This window comes from Grampus griseus, assembly GCF_964374135.1.
Source record: "Grampus griseus genome assembly, chromosome: 6".
Classification (NCBI taxonomy): domain Eukaryota; kingdom Metazoa; phylum Chordata; class Mammalia; order Artiodactyla; family Delphinidae; genus Grampus; species Grampus griseus.
The window spans coordinates 107,094,732-107,113,461 of NC_139000.1; the positions used below are offsets into that span (position 1 = coordinate 107,094,732).

The following is an 18,730-nucleotide window of genomic DNA, read 5'->3' on the forward strand; positions in this document are numbered from 1 at the left end:
GTTTATTATTTCAGCCCTTTGGGGGCTCTCTTAACTTACTTCCAGGATTTACCCCCATTACATTCCTGGGTGATCTGCAGGCCACTCTGGACAGAAGTTATATTCTCAAGCCAGAAAAGCTGCAGTTTTTCACTTTGGTCTTGAACTGATTCCATGACCTTTTAACCCATAAACAGCAGGTTTTCACCTCCCCGTTCCAGATCAGATCTGTCACCTCCACCTGGCTGTTGGTTTTCACTAACAGCCCTCAAACAAGTCCATCATTCCCACGAGTAGAGCTGTGGTTCTCATCACCCAATCTAAGGCGTGGGAGTGAGGGATAGAAACTCCACGCAAGAAGACCACAGACTCATGGCCATTCTGACGCAAGAGCAGTTTTTCAAGATTAAACACTTCTCAATTTGTGACGCAAGAGCAGTTTTTCAAGATTAAACACTTCTCAATTTGTTATTCTGCCTTTGGTCATGTTCCAGTGCCTTTAAATGGTTGGTTTTAACAACTTTATCTGGTTTTTATACTTGTTTTTTTCAGGGGGAAATTGACCAGCTTCTCATACCACCATTCCTAAGGGAATCTTGGACTGGATTATTTCAATGTTTCTTCCTTTCAAATATTCTATTGCCCACAGCTTTTGATTTTTTCAGAAATGTACTGATGTCAGAAGGCTGGTGCAAACACATAGAAGGATAGCTCCGAATTTTGCATAAATCACTTTAAATGTGCAAAAATAAATGGGGGAGCCAGCCAGGCTGAACACCGAGCTGGGGGTTTCACAGCTGGGGTTTAATCTCAGCGCAGCCCAGGGAGCCCTCTCCAGGGTGCTCTAACAAATGTTTCTGCTAAGGACACCCCTAGCCTCACCTAACACATCTCGCTGCTGCCCACCTTCTGCCCTGCCTCGCCCCCTACCTCCCCCTGCCTTTTGCATGGATTCTATGACTGTCAGGATGAAAGCAGCAGAAAGTAACTTTCACTTCTGCTTAAACAACTGAAACTCAAGAGCAAGGTCATTTCCTTGTTCTTTTCTGAGTGGCTGCTGGAATACATTTTCGGGTTTTTTTCCGACCCCTGTCTGTTGGGGGTGGACAGAAAGGTGAAGGGTTTTTTTTTTCCCAGATCATGTAAAAACCAGCTTACCTGAACTCCCTGCCCTGCAAACTTCTCACATCCCCTCTCACCCTCACCTTGAATAGATCAGTCTGAGTTTGAGGAAATGGATTGTCTCTTTAGAAAGGTAGATTTCCTGCTCCCTGCTGTACTCTCTGTATCCTTGGGTCCAAGTCTATAAAAGTTCTTCAAAACCCACAGATTCAAACCCCACAGATTAAAAAAAAAAATTAGATGTAATTCAGGCAGCGTCACTGGACCTTCGGTTAGTAAAAGACTCAACCCAGGTGTCTGCCTCTGAGAATTTGCAGGATCCTTAGTGATAAACCATGTTCAAGGCCGTCCCCTTGGTAACATCCCTCAATAATCCCTGATGGAGTTATTGTTCCTGCCTCTGTTCTAATAATGTGCCTTGTTGAGGCGTCTATGGCTGCACTTACCACATCCCATGATACTTGTCTGTCTACCAGACCCCTTCCCAGGCTCCTTAGACTGAGTCCCTCAGAGGAGAGCCGTGCCTATTATATCTGTATCCCCAGCGTCTGGTGTGTGCTTAGGGCGAACAATCACCAAAGTCTGTTGTGTTAACTGAATTGAAATAACAAGACTGAATCATCTCATCTCAAACAGTAACTTTTAAATCATAAGCTTGGGAGTCCTTGAACTTGTGTTTAAATGTTTAGGTCCAACTCTCAGGTGTCAGGAAGTGAATACAAAAATAATAACACCTGTGATTCAGTGAGCACAGCTGGTTCTGGGCCCTGTTCTGGTCCCTTTGCTCTCAAGGATAGAAGAAGACAAAGCAGTTTTTTTTAAAAGATCAGATTTGGGACTTAGATTAGGCATAGTCACATCAGCTACCAGTTATCTGGAGCTCACTACGTGCTAAGTACTGTAATAGAGACTTTTTATATATTAATCCATTTATTCTCACAAAAAACCTTTTGGGAGAAATGAAGCAGACTGTTTGCAAGGAGCCTTAGAACCCACGAACTCCATGTTTCTGCTGCTGATGCCATGAACATCTGTCAAAAAGCTCTTTCCTACCGGGAACTCGCAGAGAATTACTGTCTTAGTCCTACAATCCAAGGAGAGAAACGCCATAAGGAAGCTGAAATTCTGGACTGTGGTCCCAGGGCAGGAGTAGAAGAAGATCTGTCTAAATTCTATCCCTGCCGCACCCTCACTGAGGTTCCCAGACATAAAGGCAGGAGAGGAAGCCACCCATTGGCTCCCTTTTGTCTGTGCGTCAGAAAGCAGGTGTCCAGTGGCTCACCATGTCTGGCTGGACCAGCAAAGTCTCCAGAGGTCATCTCAGCAACCTTCTTGGTCCCATCGGTCCCTCTGCCAATGTGGTACAGGACAGCACCTCACCACTCTGGGTGTTAGGGTCCTTCCCCATCACCCGCATCATTCTCGGTTCCTCTGAGTTTTCACAGCTGAGTGAAATAGCACAATTGAAGAGGCTCTGAGATCAAAATCAAGGACTGGCTAGGGTGCTAGAAACGAGGGAATTAGCTGATTCTGTGCCGCCTCTCACTCATTCTGTCGTTTGTGCTCTTAGTATCCCATGGGCTAGGTATTGTCAGGACTATCTGGAAGACAAGAAAAATCCAGCAAGCCTGGGAGAATGGCCACCCTGCCCACCCAGACGGCACAAGGCAGCAGAGCCCAGGCTCCTTCTTGCCTTGAAGACAAACACTGCAAAGCAGAGCGAAATACCTTGCCGAGTTAGCTTGGAGGTTACTAACTCTGCCAGGCTTTGCTGCAGGAAAAACAACATCTGTGTTGTTCAATCAAAACCCCATGAGAAAATTTCCCAGTGGCCTAGGGGCATTGTTACCGATGCGGCCCAGGCCCAGAGAAAGACCAGCTGCTTGTGGGCCTTCCTCGCAGGCTTTTCCTGGACCCAGTGAGCCCACGGAAGCTTTTGAAGGGCTTGGCGGGAGGGGCGGGGCTCCTTGGGGGCAGCTGTGACCACAGACCGGGGAGCCTGCCACCTCGGCCGGGTGATTGCCATCGTCAGCAGGAAGCTACGAGCTACTGAACGGATTGAGACACCTGGGATGGGCTCCTGTTTTGGGATTGCTTCCGAGCTGCTGGCTGTAGCTGGAAGGACACTGCCCCACAAGGCGCGGGGATCTGAAGAGCTATGGTGAGCGGCCGCTGAGCATTGCCAAGGTAAGATGCATCTTCTGCCTTCCCGACCGTCTCATTTCCTCAAATGGTGCCAACAGTGCCCGGAGGCCTGTGGGTGGGAGACCGGGCAGGAACATTGCTATGGGGGTTATGGGCGGAGAGAGAAGACATTCTTAGGATCCGAGCCGCAGCTATGAACAGATTGCCCTGTTGTTTGTTCATTTCTGTTTTAGAGAGTTGTTTGATTTATAAAAGTTCATCCATCCAGGGTAGATTCTGTTTCTCAGGCTTTCTAAGCTGGAAAAGGTGGTAAATGTGCCACAGAGGAAAGAGAGGAGGAGGCTGGACCGGGTGGTGGCGAGATGCGTGGGCACTCACGGCAGCTGTGGGCTCCAGGCAAGAGCTTCCCTATAAGCGAGAGTAAAGGTACCATGGTGCAGAGCTGATGGAGGCCAGCGGTGACGCATGGGAGCGTCTGGCTCAAGGTCAACGATTGGCTGTTGCTTTTGTTTCATTTTGGGTTTTTTTCTTTTTTTTAAATAAGGTTTTCCATTTTTCAGACATGTGGGGGTAGGGTGATGGAATAGGTTTAACGATGGCCTTTTGGGCTAAGAGATCTATTTGGCCAACTGTGAAAAGGAAAGAACAGTTGACAACATATTTTGAAAGGATTTTAAACATTCTAGGATTTTGACAACTTTTCTAGTCATTTCCTAACTGTGTTCACCACTGTGTTTAGCCTCAACTGCCCACATTACCAATGAACTAAAGAGTTATCACCGCGTTTCCGTAGTTATAGAGAATTCCATATAATATATGTTGATAGTCCTCCCTCCTGGAAGGGAGCTTGATTCCCCTCAGCTTAAGTGAGAACTGGACTTAGTAGAATGTATGGAAAGCGAAAAACAGTAACACTATAGTGGAGAATCCTGGCCACAAAGTTAACATCTCCAGGGATAAGTCATATTGTATTTATTGCGTAACTTTGTCTGCAAGGAGAAAAGTACTTCACCTGTGTGCTATTCTTCCCCCAAACCCATAATCCCAGTCTAGTCATAAGAAAACGTCAGACAAACCCAAATTGAGGGACAGTCTACAGACTATTTGACCTTCTAGATTGTCAAGGTCATGACAAATGAGTAAAGATGGGGAAACCGTCACACATCAGAGGAGAGGAAGGAGACATGACAACTAAATCCAGAATTCATATCCGGGCTGGATTGGATTCCAGACCAACAACAACCTCAAAGTCATCAGTGAAAAACAGGTGAAGTCTAAATAAAGTCTGGAGTCTAATGACTATCATTGTGCCTTTCTTAGTTCTGACAAATGTACCATGGTTAGGAAAGAAGCCAACATTAGGGGAAGCTGGGTGAAGGATGTATGGGAAGTCTCTATCCTCTTGGATAGAAGTCTCTATCGCCTTGGAGCTCCCCACCTTATTCCCAGAAAGCTCCTTATTTCCCTCTCTTCATAGTATTTCTCATGATTCATTTATTTTTTCATGCAGCACACATTTTTTGAGCCCTCACTCTGTGTCAGGGGACTTAGGGCCGACACCCCACCTCTGTCTCCTAGCAGAGCTCACTGCGCTGGTTCAGGCTCCTGGGCCCCCAGCACATGCCTAGCTACCCACAACTGGCCCCTCACCAGTGAGGAAGTAGGAGGCCGAGCATGGAGGCCAGGGAGGGCCCAGACCCAGCATGGAATACCCGCTGAACTCTGCCATCCTGAGCTCAGCCATCCCCACAGAATCTGTGGTCAGCCGAGCAGCAGTGAGCTGTGCTGGCCGACGTTCTCCCGTGAGCGGAGCATCTCCAGAGGGACGCAGAGCGGAACCGGGACTCTTGAAGAGCCAGCTCCTGCACTGCCCTAGAATCTGCAGTATCCAGATGAGACCACTAGGGGCAGCATCCTTGCTTGTAAGGGGCAGGTGTTTGGAAAGGTACCAGGGAGACAGAGAAGCCTGACCTCCCCAACACACACACACACACACACACACACACACGCACGCACGCACGCACGCACGCACGCACACACACACACACACACGCACGCACACCCCACAGGCCCGGCAGAGCAGGTGTGCCCTTGTTTGAAGGTGATATCTCAGCCAGATTAGAGAAACGCTGCGGAAGCAGATGAGAAAGAAGAAAGAATTATGAAGCTGTGGGGTGATAGCGTTTAGATGAAAATCACATCACTTAGATGAAGACCAAAATTAAAGAGCGGAGATTACCTTCCCTGTCATGTCCCCTGCTCCCTCACTGCTCCTGGACCTCCTCCACAGGTCCGCACTCCTGCTGGGCCCCCCAACCCTCATCCAGGCAAGTCCCGCTTGTCCTGATTCTCAGGATCAGAAGACCAATGTCTTCTCTTCTGTCACCAGTGCCCAGACCCATCCCTGTGTCCCCATGGCCTCCAGCACATGCTTAGGGCTATTTGCTTGCTGGTGTGCTGCCCCTCTGGACCTGCGCTCCTCCAGGACAGGGACCAGGCCCTTCCTCCCTTCCCTCTGAGTCCCAGCACCCAGAACGTGCCCAGCACAGGGTGGATTCCCTGTGGAGTGGTTCTTGAGGGACAGAAACAAGGACACGTTCTTGAAGGCAAATAAGCTTAAGACATGAGGAAGAAAGCTGGAAGGGGGAAAAGCATGTGAGATTTCACGATCACCCTTAGTCACAGTGGACTCCGGGACCATGGCCACACCAGGGCTTTAATGGGGGCCCTTGCAGAAGGAGATGGGTGTCACTAGGTCTTCAGTATGTTCTGCTCCTGCAAGGCAGAGTGGACCAGAGGAAGGTGCTGGACCTTGGGGTCAGCCAATCCTGCACTGGGACCTGGCTCTGCCACTTATGGGGGATCTGGGAGGGTTGAGCAAATGACCTAGCTCTCTGTAAAGGGGAAACAGTTGCACCCAGCTCCAGGTACAGAAGAGAGAACTAAATTGAACAAGATCATTGGAGCATGGAGGCTCTGCCATGGCCCCTCAGCTCCCCATGGGCCACTGTGTGGCTTGTGCATGCCCCCTCACCAAAGGCCTGATGCTTCCCAAAACCATGGGGTAGAAAGAGATAATCTCAGGTGCCTTGTCAAGGCCACTCTCTGCTGACCTCTTTGCACACCTTGTTACCTGGGCTGCTGCGCCGGGACCAGGGTGAGGCAAGTGGGGCTCCGAGGGTACGGAATTCAAAGAGGCTCACCCTCTCAGGATCGCTCAGCTGCAGGGGATGGTCGAATATATTCACATGTCTGCACGGATATGAGATGCTCTGTGTTTAATGAATTAAGTCAGGAGCTCTGACCTCGAGACCGCAGACCCCTCCTAAGTTTCACGCGACCTGTGAGCTCCCTGAACTTTGTGGACGCGTGAATTCTTCTACAAAGAGCATGTATAGCTTTCATCAGATTCCCAAAAGGATCTGTCCACCCCAAAATATTTGGACTCACCAAGTCCGATGGTCAGGAAGGATAATTTAATTTTATCTCAGCGTGCTGTATGTACAAGGCAGGGGAAGGGACTTGGGCGTAGGAGAGAGACAAAGCAGCCGTGGCCGAGGGGTCCTACAGCTGAGAGGTTGGATGCCTGGGCTTCCCAAGGGCCCAAGTTCAAGGTTCAGTCCTGCCACTTCCTGGCTGTCGCACCTCAGGCATGTCACCAAATGTCTTCCTGAAATAACAACTGTTTGACCTCACGCTATACTGGCAGCCTCACCTATCTCAGTAGGGGACTTATACCCTTAAGTCTCATTTCTTTATTTGTTGATAATAGCACATCACAGTGTTATAAGAATTAAACTCCAAAGCCCTAATTCTTTGGTGAATTGAAGCTGAGGAGGACACAATATTTCCATCTAGATTCTATTCAGGGCTTCATGGAAGAATCAATTCTCCTTGTGAGAGGAGTCCTTGTAATTTGAAAAGGCACATTTCACATTTGTAACTTCTTAGATTTATTTGTACGCACAACATTTATCTTGAAATCTTGAAAAGGGAGAGTGTGATTTGGTTTCTCAAAAGAGGAAATGGGTTTAATAAGATTGAGAAACACGAATCTAGGTGCCTTGGGTGCTCCCCCTGTGTCGAGCTTATTGGGCCGAGAGCTGTGTGTCTGGATCTCAGTGCCTGGGCTGTTCAGGGAACCACATTCCTGAATCAGGCCCGTGAACCCAGCTTGGCAAGGACACACTGTGCTTGGCTCATACTAAAGGCGCCTGTAAGAAACAAGGCAGGCCCTTCACTGTGGCATCATTGCTGCAACGCTGTTGAGACCGCCGCCCACCACGGCACTCAGCACCTCCCTAAAAGGAGCCTCGGGAGAATTCCTCTCAGACTCCAGACCCGGGAGACACCAACTCTTCCAACGGGTCATTTCCCACCCGCTGCTTCAGACTCCAGGACACTTAGAGCCGAATTTCCATCTAACCATATTAGCAGCTGGGGAGCCCCATCTCAGGGTCTGTATTTCTGTGTACCTGCCTTACTGTCAAATTTGTTTTCCTGCCCTAACTTACCCTTTGGTCTGATTTCTTTGTCTACTTTTCTCTCCTGTTATTTCATATTTATTTTTATAAGTGGCCCCAAATCTTTTTGGAAACATCAGGAAATAAATAAATAAGTAAACAAAAACAGGACAGTGTTCTGGAAAGAGCCTGCTGCGTGGTGAGGGTACTCAATAAGAATTAGCTCCCTTTCTGTATACAAAGCATAGACCAACCTGTTGGGAGATATCCAGCTGTGAGTCTATTATAGTTAGACAAATAGCCTGTTTCAACTGTCTGTTTTTACAGTTATTCTAGCCTCTATTGTTACAGAGATTATATAAAATTATTTCATGGTAAGATTCTTTTTATTCCTACTATTTCTAAAGTAAATGGGACTTTTCAAAAATAAATTCATTTTTTTAAAAAAAATTATTGCACTTGGGGACTTCCCTGGTAGTCCAGTGGTTAAGACTCCGTACTCCCAATGCAGGGGGCCCGGGTTTAATCCCTGGTCGGGGAACTAGATCCCACATGCATGCCGCAATTAAGAGGCTACATGCCACAACCAAGGATCCCACATGCTGCAACGAAGATCCTGAACACAGCAACGAAGATCCCACGTGCCGCAACTAAGACCCGGCACAGCAAAATAAAATAAATAAATATTAAAAAATAAAAAAGTATTGCATTTGAAGATAGGACCAAAAGTAATGAGCCATTTTATGATTTTATTTGGGCGGCTTTATGGGAAAGGCTGAAGTCTCCTTTTCCTAATGAGAGCCATTTCTATTTTGTAGTGTCCGTCTGTCTTTCTGTCGGTCGGTCTGGCAGACTCCCTGGCACCTGTCAGTGCTGTCAGGGATGTGTCAGGTTAAGATAGGAGTCTTCGGGACTGACAGCAGGGATGTGCCGTCACATGCTGAACTACCAGCTTTCCGGGAAGCAAACATTCACACGTATAAGTTAATCATCAGTTTTACTGGTATGAAGGATGTATGATGCATAATTTACAAACATTAATATATACAATACCCTTTCTTATAAATACCATATAGCCCATTGATTCTCCACAGAATGCTTTTGTGGACTTTTGCCAAACCCTTGTATCCAAAGTCAAGCTATGGTTGCCATCGATGCACGTGAACTTCACTGATATTTTCATTTATGCCAAGAAGTAAGATCAGACTGAAACCACAAAGACGTGTCGGAACCGCACTTGTTAGTCTGTGTGGTGACCCACTTCTTTACTAAATTGGAAAATAGTTTTTTATTACTTTAAAAATTTTCCCCATTTTGGGGGGTGCTATTCACAGCTACAAATAGTTTTAAATGAAATCAACATTATCAACATTTTCTCCATCACTGTCTTAAGTTGGGAAGATCAGCGTAACAGATCAAGCCCAGATGTATAGCCCTTGCCTATTCCTGTGGTGTAAACACTCTCGCCGTAGCTGATTTCAAGCCGCCAGCATGACTTGGCTGAACGCAAAGCTGGGAGGCTGGAAAGAGGCGAGGTAGCACACAGTTATACTGTGTCCACCCTACAGATACGACTGATATAAGTACCTTCAGGAGCAGAGACAAGAGTAAAGTATCTAGGAAGTGATGAGGTTTGAGTGTGTATTACCTCCATTTTTAATGTCATTTAATTATATTTTATGTAATTTTAATTTCGTACATTTTAATTTTGAATAACAATGTACTTAACAAACAGCTCACAAATACCCCCCAAATTTAACAATTGGCTCTTACAAACCAGTGTGAGCTGACTCCAGCACATGGCTGCCTGAGAGGCATAATATCTCAGTGCCAAAGTACAGATCTGTGCCTTGTCTGTATCTGGGCTTTGCTGAGCAGGACCGAGTAGAGACTAACCTGCCTCCTGGGCTCTCCTGAGTCCCAAGCCTGGCAGAAGATGCCCAGGGATCCGGTGGTCCTGCTGTGTGCTTGGTGGCAGGGAAAAAGGAGGGGTGCAGGGCCCTGGATGGAGACCCTCTCCCCACAGCAGGCGTGTCTCTGCACCTGTTGCTGCAGCTGGCGACCTAAGTCTTGGAGATCATGGACCCCTGCTGAGTTTCATGGAGCCTATGACCTCCTTGAACTTGCATGCAAGCTTTTGTGGAATGGACAGGTCTTGAGCAAAGATCGTTTACAGCTTTCATCAGATTTCAGGAAGGTTTGGGGCTGCTGGCACAGGAAGGATTGGCTTCTGTTTGACTTCCAAGGGGTGAAGGTGGCTTTTCTGTGTACTCCTGGGACCTGCTCCAAGAATGAGGCAAGGTGGCCCCCGCAGGGGAGGCCTTTGCCACTCTTGTCACCTAGAAGTGTGGGCGGAGACGCTTCCTAGAGGGGACCGGGGCTCAGTGCAGGACACAGTGCTGTGGCTCCCAGCCGTCAAGGCTGAGATTGCAGATGTCGCCCCTGACAACCGGGCCCGGTGGCCCTGTCACAGGTGTGGAGGAGGGATGGGGCTCAGCGAGCCCATGTTCCTGCCGCGGCCTGACCCCCGCTGAGGCTGCTCCCACCTGGGCAGTCAGTGAGAGGCGCCCACTCCCACCCTCCCCTCCTGGTCAGATGGAGCTTCCCAGGGTCCTCCACGCCCCATTGTCACCAAGACAAGTGCCCTCTGAGAACTCGCAAACGGGAAGCGAAAATAACACCCCCAGAGAGGCTCCTGGCCCAGCGCCGAGGGGACAGGCCCTGTGACTGGCTCGCTCCTTCTGGTCTTCAGGAGGATCTCATTTGCTTGCACAAGAGTTTGCTCATAGGAGGGTCACACTTTGGTGGCGTCGGGAGGGTTTAACACCTTTCTCCTCGAGGCCCCTTGAGGGACACGCAGGTGGACCGAGGTGGGTGCAACTCGGCGTTTGCCACATCCGTGCAAATGGCTCCGCCACATTCATCCTGGCGCGTGGAACCTCTACTTGCAGCCTGCAGAGAAAGCCACCCTCTCGTAATGTGCGCCCTGCCCTCCTCCCGTCTGTTCGTGTGCCATCAGAACTGCCGCGGGGGCTGCCTGCCTGTGAAAGCGTCACCGTCACCACGTGTGGCCCTTCTCATCCTGTTGATGGGAAAGGCCCTTGACAATGAAGGGAAGGGAAAGGTGTAAGAAGGACTGGAGAGAAACACGGGCCTCAGGGGCTTCCCTGGTGGCGCAGTGGTTGAGAGTCCGCCTGCCGATGCAGGGGACACGGGTTCGTGCCCCGGTCTGGGAAGATCCCACGTGCCGCGGAGCGGCTGGGCCCGTGAGCCATGGCCGCTGAGCCTGCGCGTCTGGAGCCTGTGCTCCGCAACGGGAGAGGCCACAGCACTGAGAGGCCCGCGTACCGCAAAAAAAAAAAAAAAAAAAAAAAAAAAAAAAAAAAAACACGGGCCTCAGGAGCTGGTTTTGTCCAGGTGTATAATATTGTCAGAAGTTTTATATTTAAGGTCTTTGCTGAATTCTCTTGGTTAAATACTTTCAGTTCATTGTAGGTGGGAGGGGCCCCTAGCCAATCTCCCCTGAGCAGGTGCTCAAAAGATGTTTCCAGTGTGGTGATTGCTGCTCCATGGGGCCCTGTGACGGACGAGCGCGCCCCCATCTCCCACCCCTGAGACGGGACGCCTTGAGGTTTTAGCCTCAGGAGGCTGGAACTTGCCGGCATGCAGCGTTTGGTGCGGTAGTCCTTTTTGGACCCTGTTTTAAGAATTTTATACTAGAAAGACGAAAAAGAAAATCTGTTGCAGGCAAGGGGCTTGTTGATGTAGGTGTGCTCACACACACACGCACACACAGACACACACACACTTGTCAACAACACCAAGAAACCACCCAGCACAACAAATTGCATTTGCAACAAAAGTGAATGAATCCATTCTGCCCCGTAAAGAGATCTCCAGGCCTCTTCCATTCTGGAGAAATCTAGTCGCTGGAGCACCTCCTCCCCAAAGTCCTTCATACTTTCTACCGCACAATGTTTTCTGTCATCAAATGGCAAGACATGTCTTCTTCTGCTCTGAGTGGGTCTCGGGAGGGCCGAGAGCACCTACCACCACTCTCCCACCCAGAGCCGGGCCCGGCGTGTTTGCGGGAGCACGGGGCTGGGACTGGGGCTATGGGCAAGTCAGAGGGGAGGATGGAGGTGCCAGGCCCGCCCGTCCTCGGGGGCTGGTGTTCCTTGGCCTGACTCCACACTCTGCAGGACAGGCCGGGTTTGAAATCCCTGGGAGCCCTGCCAGCCCTTCCTCCCATCTCCTGCTAAGGTGACCAGCTCCCCTGGCATCTCCGGGAGGAGTGTGGAGTGTTCCTACAAAGGACCCCTGAAGTGCAGGGGAAGCAGGAGTCGTAGCAAAGGCAGAGGACGGCCGGAGCTCCCCAGACTTCCCTGTGTGAGGGCAGCACCGTGATCACACTGACTTCTCCTTTCTCAAATGCGCCCCCAGGTCTCCATCGCTTTAGCTCAGGTCCCCCCTACTCTAGCCTGGATGATTGCACATCCTGGGAGCTCATCTGTCTGCTTCCAGTCTCTTCCACGCCAGTCCATCCTGCATGTGGCCGGTGAGGTCTTTCTAAAGGTCAAACGTGGCCCTGTCACCAGTCAGGGTAAAATCTCTGTTGACTCCTCTCGATGACTGAGAACAGAGACCAGACCGTCTGGGTCTCCGTCCCCTCTCCTGGCGTCCACCTCCAGGCTCACTGGGCCCACCACAACTCAGAGCTTTTGTTAAATCCTCTTCTCTGCCGGAAATGCCCATCTACCCAGGGAGAGATCCTGTGGGACCTCGAAGGTCCAGCTCTAAAATCTCGTGAGCTTCTTATGGCCGTTCCCCTCCACCCGGGCCTGGCTAGAGGCTCCCTCCATGGAGCCCAGCAGGGAGCTTAAGAGAAAGGACTTTGGGCTTCAAGCTGGGTGGCACGGTCCCCATCCCAGGTCCCATTTACACACCCCAGTTGTATCGCCAACTCCCAGCCACACACCCAGAGAGCAGAGTACCGTTCACGAGGTCACACAGATCATCGGTGACTGGCCTGGCCCTCGGGCTGGACCTCGTCACTCTTCACTTCCGTCTGTCTGGCCTTAAGACTGCCTTGAAGCTTTCCCGTGCTGCGCTTGCCAACCTAAGGGGAGGACAGCGCGGTGCTGAGTTTGTTTCCTTGCTTTACTCTCTTTTACTTTCCCAAGGCCGCACAGCCTGGGAACACTCAGGAATCAGTATTTGGCTCATTTATTATCCCCTCACCCCCAAATAGAGAAGAAGAAGAATGTCCTGCTTGTGAGAACAATGACGCTAAGGGGAACCTCTGAAATTGTTGACAAGGACACCAGCTTCACAGACGGTAGCAGCACTGGTTGAGCAAGTTTATGATGAAGGTGTTGCTGCCTCTGGAAGGATGTCTGGTGGGCTCAGGGGGGGTCAGGGCAGAGTGTGGACCCATGTGGGAGGGTATGAATCTCAGCCACACTCAGTGCGCAAAAACGAAACATCTAGTCTGAGCATCTTTGTTTCTGCTGGGTAGTGGAAAAACCCCCAGTGAGCTCAGTACCCTCCCCCTTTCTCCAGGGTTGGGTCCGAGGTTGGGGGTGGGGAGCTCAAGGGAATCAGGCCTTTGAGGTGGCCTATCTGATCCTACTTCTCTATCCACGCAGGCCGCTGCTGGGATGTCTTATTCCAGCCTCTGCCCCGGGTCAAGGCTGTCAGGGTGCCACACCCTGGCATCCACATCCACGTGCGCTAAGCCAGACTCACGCGAGGCCCCGAGGGAGCAGAAACGAGAGTCTCTGTGAGGTCAGATGTGCACCCGCTGTGCCCACCCCTATCTGATCTGTCTGTGACGGGGCTGTCCCCCAGGTCCTGCCACGGGCTTCGGGGCCATCAGACGAGGTAGCCACTCATCTCTCTAGGGGCCAGCAGAGCCTCGGTGGAGGAGCTGCAGAAGGAGGGCAGCCCTGCATGTGCTGAGCGCTTTGGGAAGGAAAAGCCACATGTGCAGGATGCGGTGATGGCGGCTCTCGCGGTTCACGACCCCCGAGCTGCAGGGCTGCAGAGATGAGAGGGAGGCGGTTAGGAGCTCGCCTGAGGGACGTGAGCCAGGCCTGAGGTCAGAGCTGGGCTGTGGAGCCTCCATGCTAATGACTAGTGCGCTGACCATGACCTTAAGAAGGTCAAGTCCTTATTGATGAAGCTGCTGCTGCCCCGCCCCAGCCCCCAGCTGGCTGCACTGCAGGAAGATCCTTGGCAATTTTCTCTTGGTGGCTGTTGTGAGAGTAGCTAAACTCCCAGGACCCATGCGGACCCTGCGGGGACCCTGTGTCTATTTCCAGCTTGGCAGGGGAGTGGTCTGTCACCTGGGTGTGTCCTTTAGTTCTGACTCTGCTTGTGGATGGGGGGAATCTAAAAAGCAGAAGGTCACGTACATTTAGACGTGAAATCCCTCATGCTGTTTGCAGGAACCAGTCTCCCTGTCAGCCCAGACTCGGATGACGAGGACCCAAGCCTAGGAATAAGGATGCGCTCTCTCCGCTCTTCCAGTTGCAGCCTGGGGTTTTGTGCTCCGTGAGGTCTGCGGAGCTCTGACCAGGTCCGCCGGGGGCCTTCCTTCTTCACCTGCTCACAGGGAAGCCACAGAAAGGGCCGGGCCACTTAGAAACAGGAGATCCGCCACAGCCATTTGGAAGAATAGGCTGATTTCGTACAGATTTATCATTTACCTCCTTTCTTTAAAACTATAAGAATCATATAATACAAAAAATTTTTGGAAATAGATATGAGCCATCAATAATTCCACTAACCTCTGATTTCTACCCAAGACTTGCTTGTCTTGGTTCATACAATGCAGCTTCTCATTGCTGGAATCATAAGGGACAGAGACCTTTGGATTCTGGAGGCTTTTTCCTTGCTTTCTTTTTTTCATCTTAACATAAGCATCTTTCCCATGGCTACATGTCTTCACAGGGATCATTTTTGAAGCTGCATAATATTTCACTGTGTTAACTCTATTTCAAACTGGCCATTTTAGTTTCCTTTTTTTAACATCCCAGAGGGCTATGATTAAAAACAAAATAACATGTAGCTTGCAAAGTCATTCTGAACTGCATCACTCAGCCAAAGAGTATCCTTTCCTAGTCCTTCCGAGGAACGACAGTTATATAGGGAGACGGAATGCTTATTTGGGGGTGGAGTGGGGTGGACTTGGACTTGCATTTGAAGCCGTGGTGATAGTGGCCTGAGTTTTCATCCTCTCATCTAGCTCCCTCGTTGTCAGCAACTATATTCGCTGACCAGGGTTACTGATGTGGTCTTTGGCCGGAAAACAGACTTTCCTCTCTGTGAAATGAAATGACTCATAAGGAAACAAAACGCAAGGCTTTGGCCTCATTTGTCCCATAGTCTAAACCAAGATTCTTAATCAGAGGTCCATGAATCGTTGTGAGGGTTTTGGGGAAGAAGCGTCCTGAAAATGAACACACAATTGGACATGTATGCACATAAGTGTGTTTGCAGGGGGAGGGTTCTGTAGCTTCGTCAGATTCTCCAAGGAGGCTGTGGCCCCCAAAACGTTTTTAAAAACAACAGACCTTTCTTTCTCTCTCTCTCCTTCCCTCCCAGCCCCTTTTGGGAGTCTGGGGTTGAAATAAAAGAATCCGAAAGATCTGTGTCTCCATACAGGAAGTCCAGGCGTGGAATGGTGACCATACGATCCCCATCTGGGGAGACTTGGATTCGAACCCAAGCCTGTCTCACTGCCAGCTCTGTGTGTGCGTACCCATTGTGCTAAAGTGCCTTATGGTTGAGAGAGTTGCTTCTCTTTTTACTTCTTTAACCAAAGCCAATTGCGAATGTGTTCAAAAAAGAGGCCCTGCCATGATCATGGCCATCCTTGGTTCTTAACAAGAGGAAATGTTTTGGCCTTGCATTTCTCTCCAGGGAGTTGGCCTGACACAGAAATATTTGTGGTTGGTTAATTAACCATAGGAGATGAGCTGAGTTTATCACAGGAAATGTTATCACTCAAGGCTTAAGGAGCCAAAGAAACTTTGAAATCCAAGAGACCAAACCCAACAGTTCAACCCAACGGGTGGGAGACTTCAACCCATGACTTCCTGAATACCAAGGGGCCTCTTCTCTTCAAACAGATGTTTTTAGTAACAACAAACTATTTGGCACCCTTAAGTGACTTTGGCTTCCTAAATGTGTTTGATTTCCTTTCTCTCTTAGTAATCCTGTCCTGAATCTTCTTAAACACAAGTGTGCATACCTGGAGGCAAGAAGATGGGGCAAAATTCAATCTCAGGTCTCCTTGTTTCCTCTGAGAACCTCTGCTAAGTTAACCACTTATTATTCCTGAAAACTGGCAGCCCTTAAAGGGGAAAGACTTCCTGAAATATGGGAAATAATCATGCAATAAAAAAGGAGTAAATTATTTCATTTTGGACATCTTAGATGTAATACAATATTAAACATTAGATCAATGTGCCTTGTTGACCACATAGTACTGGCTAGGGATCGATAATCAGTACATAGAATAACACTGGCTTTTGGTATAAATGGCAACTTTTTACTGTAGTCCTGGTAAATTAAACTGATTACTCTTTATGGCAGCGGGATATTAGGGGGAAGTAGATAAGTAGGCATTTTCTTATATTTGGGTTCTCTCTGATTGATTCATTCATTCAAAAGAAGAGAAAGCTCTACTGCATATTAGAATACGTTCCAAGTGCTGAGATGGGTCCTGGAGATACAAAGATAAAAAAAAAAAAGCCCCTTCCCTTGAGGCATTCACAAAATCTAATTTAGAAGGCAGGCATTAAACAGAAGGCCCAAAGGACTGTGTTTGGTGCTGTAAGAAGTGCTGTGGGCCAGAGGAGGGGGTGACGTAATGGAAACAGGGTGCCAGGATGATGGATGGGCTACGCCATGAATGAAGACTAGTTCTTCAATCAGACCCAGGGACCAACACCCAAGAAAATCATGTTGGGTGTTTCCTTAGCTTTTTTCCAGAACTTATTATCATTTCTTAATGTGATCTAATCAACATCATCGTTAGCATGTAAAAATCTTGACTCAGTAAGTCAGAAAGAGAAAAACAAATACCGTATGCTAATGGATATATATGGAATCTAAAAAAAAAAAAAAAAGGTTCTGAAGAACCTAGGGACAGGACAGGAATAAAGACGCAGATGTAGAGAATGGACTTGAGGACACAGGGAGGGGGAAGGGTCAGCTGGGACGAAGTAAGAGTATAGCATTGACATATATACACTACCAAGTGTAAAATAGATAGCTAGTGGGAAACAGCTGCATAACACAGGGAGATCACCTCTGTGTTTTGTGACCACCTAGAGGGGTGGGATAGGGAGGGTGGGAGGGAGACTCAAGAGGGAGGGGATATGGCGATATATGTATACATACAGCTGATTCACTTTGTTATACAGCAGAAACTAACACAACATTGTAAAGCAATTATACTCTAATAAAGATGTTAAAAAAAACACTTCACTCTAAACACTGCACTGAAGTCCACCTGATGACATATGAGTTATCCAGTAGGGAGGCGGATAGTCTGGAAGATGGACAGTTCTAAATTTTTAGGTTTTATTATTTGGTCTTAACAGAGATTTTTATTAGGTATGGTACTTTAAAGTTTACATATTATTTAAATGATTTTCATTTGATCCTTTAAGGCAAGCAGGAAACATATCCCTAGCCCCATTTTATAGATAAAGCAACTGAGGCTCAGCGAGATTTAAAAATCTTGCCCCGGGCTTCCCTGGTGGCGCAGTGGTTGAGAGTCCGCCTGCCGATGCAGGGGACAAGAGTTCGTGCCCCGGTCCGGGAGGATCCCACATGCCGCGGAGCGGCTGGGCCCGTGAGCCATGGCCGCTGCGCCTGTGCGTCCGGAGCCTGTGCTCCACAACGGGAGAGGCCACAACAGTGAGAGGCCCGCGTACCACAAAAAAAAAAAAAAAAAAAAAAAAAAAATCTTGCCCCAAATCACACAAGCTTCTAAATAAACATAAGTATTTCTTGATGGTTTGGGGGTCTGTGTAATAATATATTATCAAGCCGTGGTATAAAAATAACTGACATTTATTGAGGGCTTACTATGTGTCAAGGCACTACTGTAAGTAAGTTATATAGTTCAACTTATTTAATATAAAATCATTCAGGAACTTGCTTTCATAAAAGTATTTTTGGCTTTTTTGCCTTTGCTCATCTTATAGATGAATCCAGATTATTCACTTTCAAGGTTTTCTGGGCAAAAAGCATGATTGCCTTTCCAAAAAAGTAATGAATTATTCAAGAAACACTGAAGCAAAGTTCTCCCTTTTTTTTTCTTTTTGCTCTTGGTAGGATATTTTCTTTTTCTTTCTTTCTTTCTTTTTTTTTGGCCGTGCCACGCGGCATGAGGTATCTTAGTGCCCCAACCAGGGATGGAAGCCTTGCCCCCTGCAGTGGAAGTGCGGAGTCTTAACCACTGGCCCACCAGGGAAGGCCCAGATACAGTATTTTCATACTCCCCATATAGTATCTTCTTCATTCAAGTATTTGTTAAGTTGAACTTTTGCCTTCTTTTATTGCATTGAAAAAGTTATTTATGTACTCTCGTATCAGATATATGTTTTTCAAACATTTTCCCCTGTCTGTGGTTTACGTGTTCATTTCTTTAATAGTGTCTTTTAAAGTGCAGAAATTTTTAACTTTGGAAAAGTCTAATTTATCAATTTTTTCTTTCATGCTTACATGCTTTTAAGTTCTAAGAGATGTTTTTTTGCCTAAGCCAGGATCACAAAGATTTCCCCTATGATTTTTTTTCTAGAACTATCATGTATCTTTTTTAGCAGCTTTTGGGATTTTTTCTTTATCACTAGTTTTCAGCAATTTGATCATGATGTAACTTGATGTGGCTTTCTTCATACATGAGGTTGAGTGACTTTCTTGAATCCTTGGGTTTATAGTTTTCATCAAATTTGGAATTTCCATCTTTCATTTCAAATTTTTTTCTCTTCCATCCCTTTTCT

General features: G+C 48.2%; 1 protein-coding gene across 1 annotated transcript in view; it reads left to right on the forward strand.

Annotated features, from left to right (window-relative positions):
- The first annotated feature begins 3,181 nt into the window (after nt 1–3,181).
- Nucleotides 3,182–18,730, forward strand: part of BLK (BLK proto-oncogene, Src family tyrosine kinase) — a 46,224-nt gene continuing 30,675 nt past the window's right edge. Inside the window, exon 1 of the mRNA XM_082656943.1 lies at nt 3,182–3,288. The gene's annotated coding sequence lies outside the window, so the exon portion shown is untranslated. The remainder of the gene's footprint in view (nt 3,289–18,730) is intronic.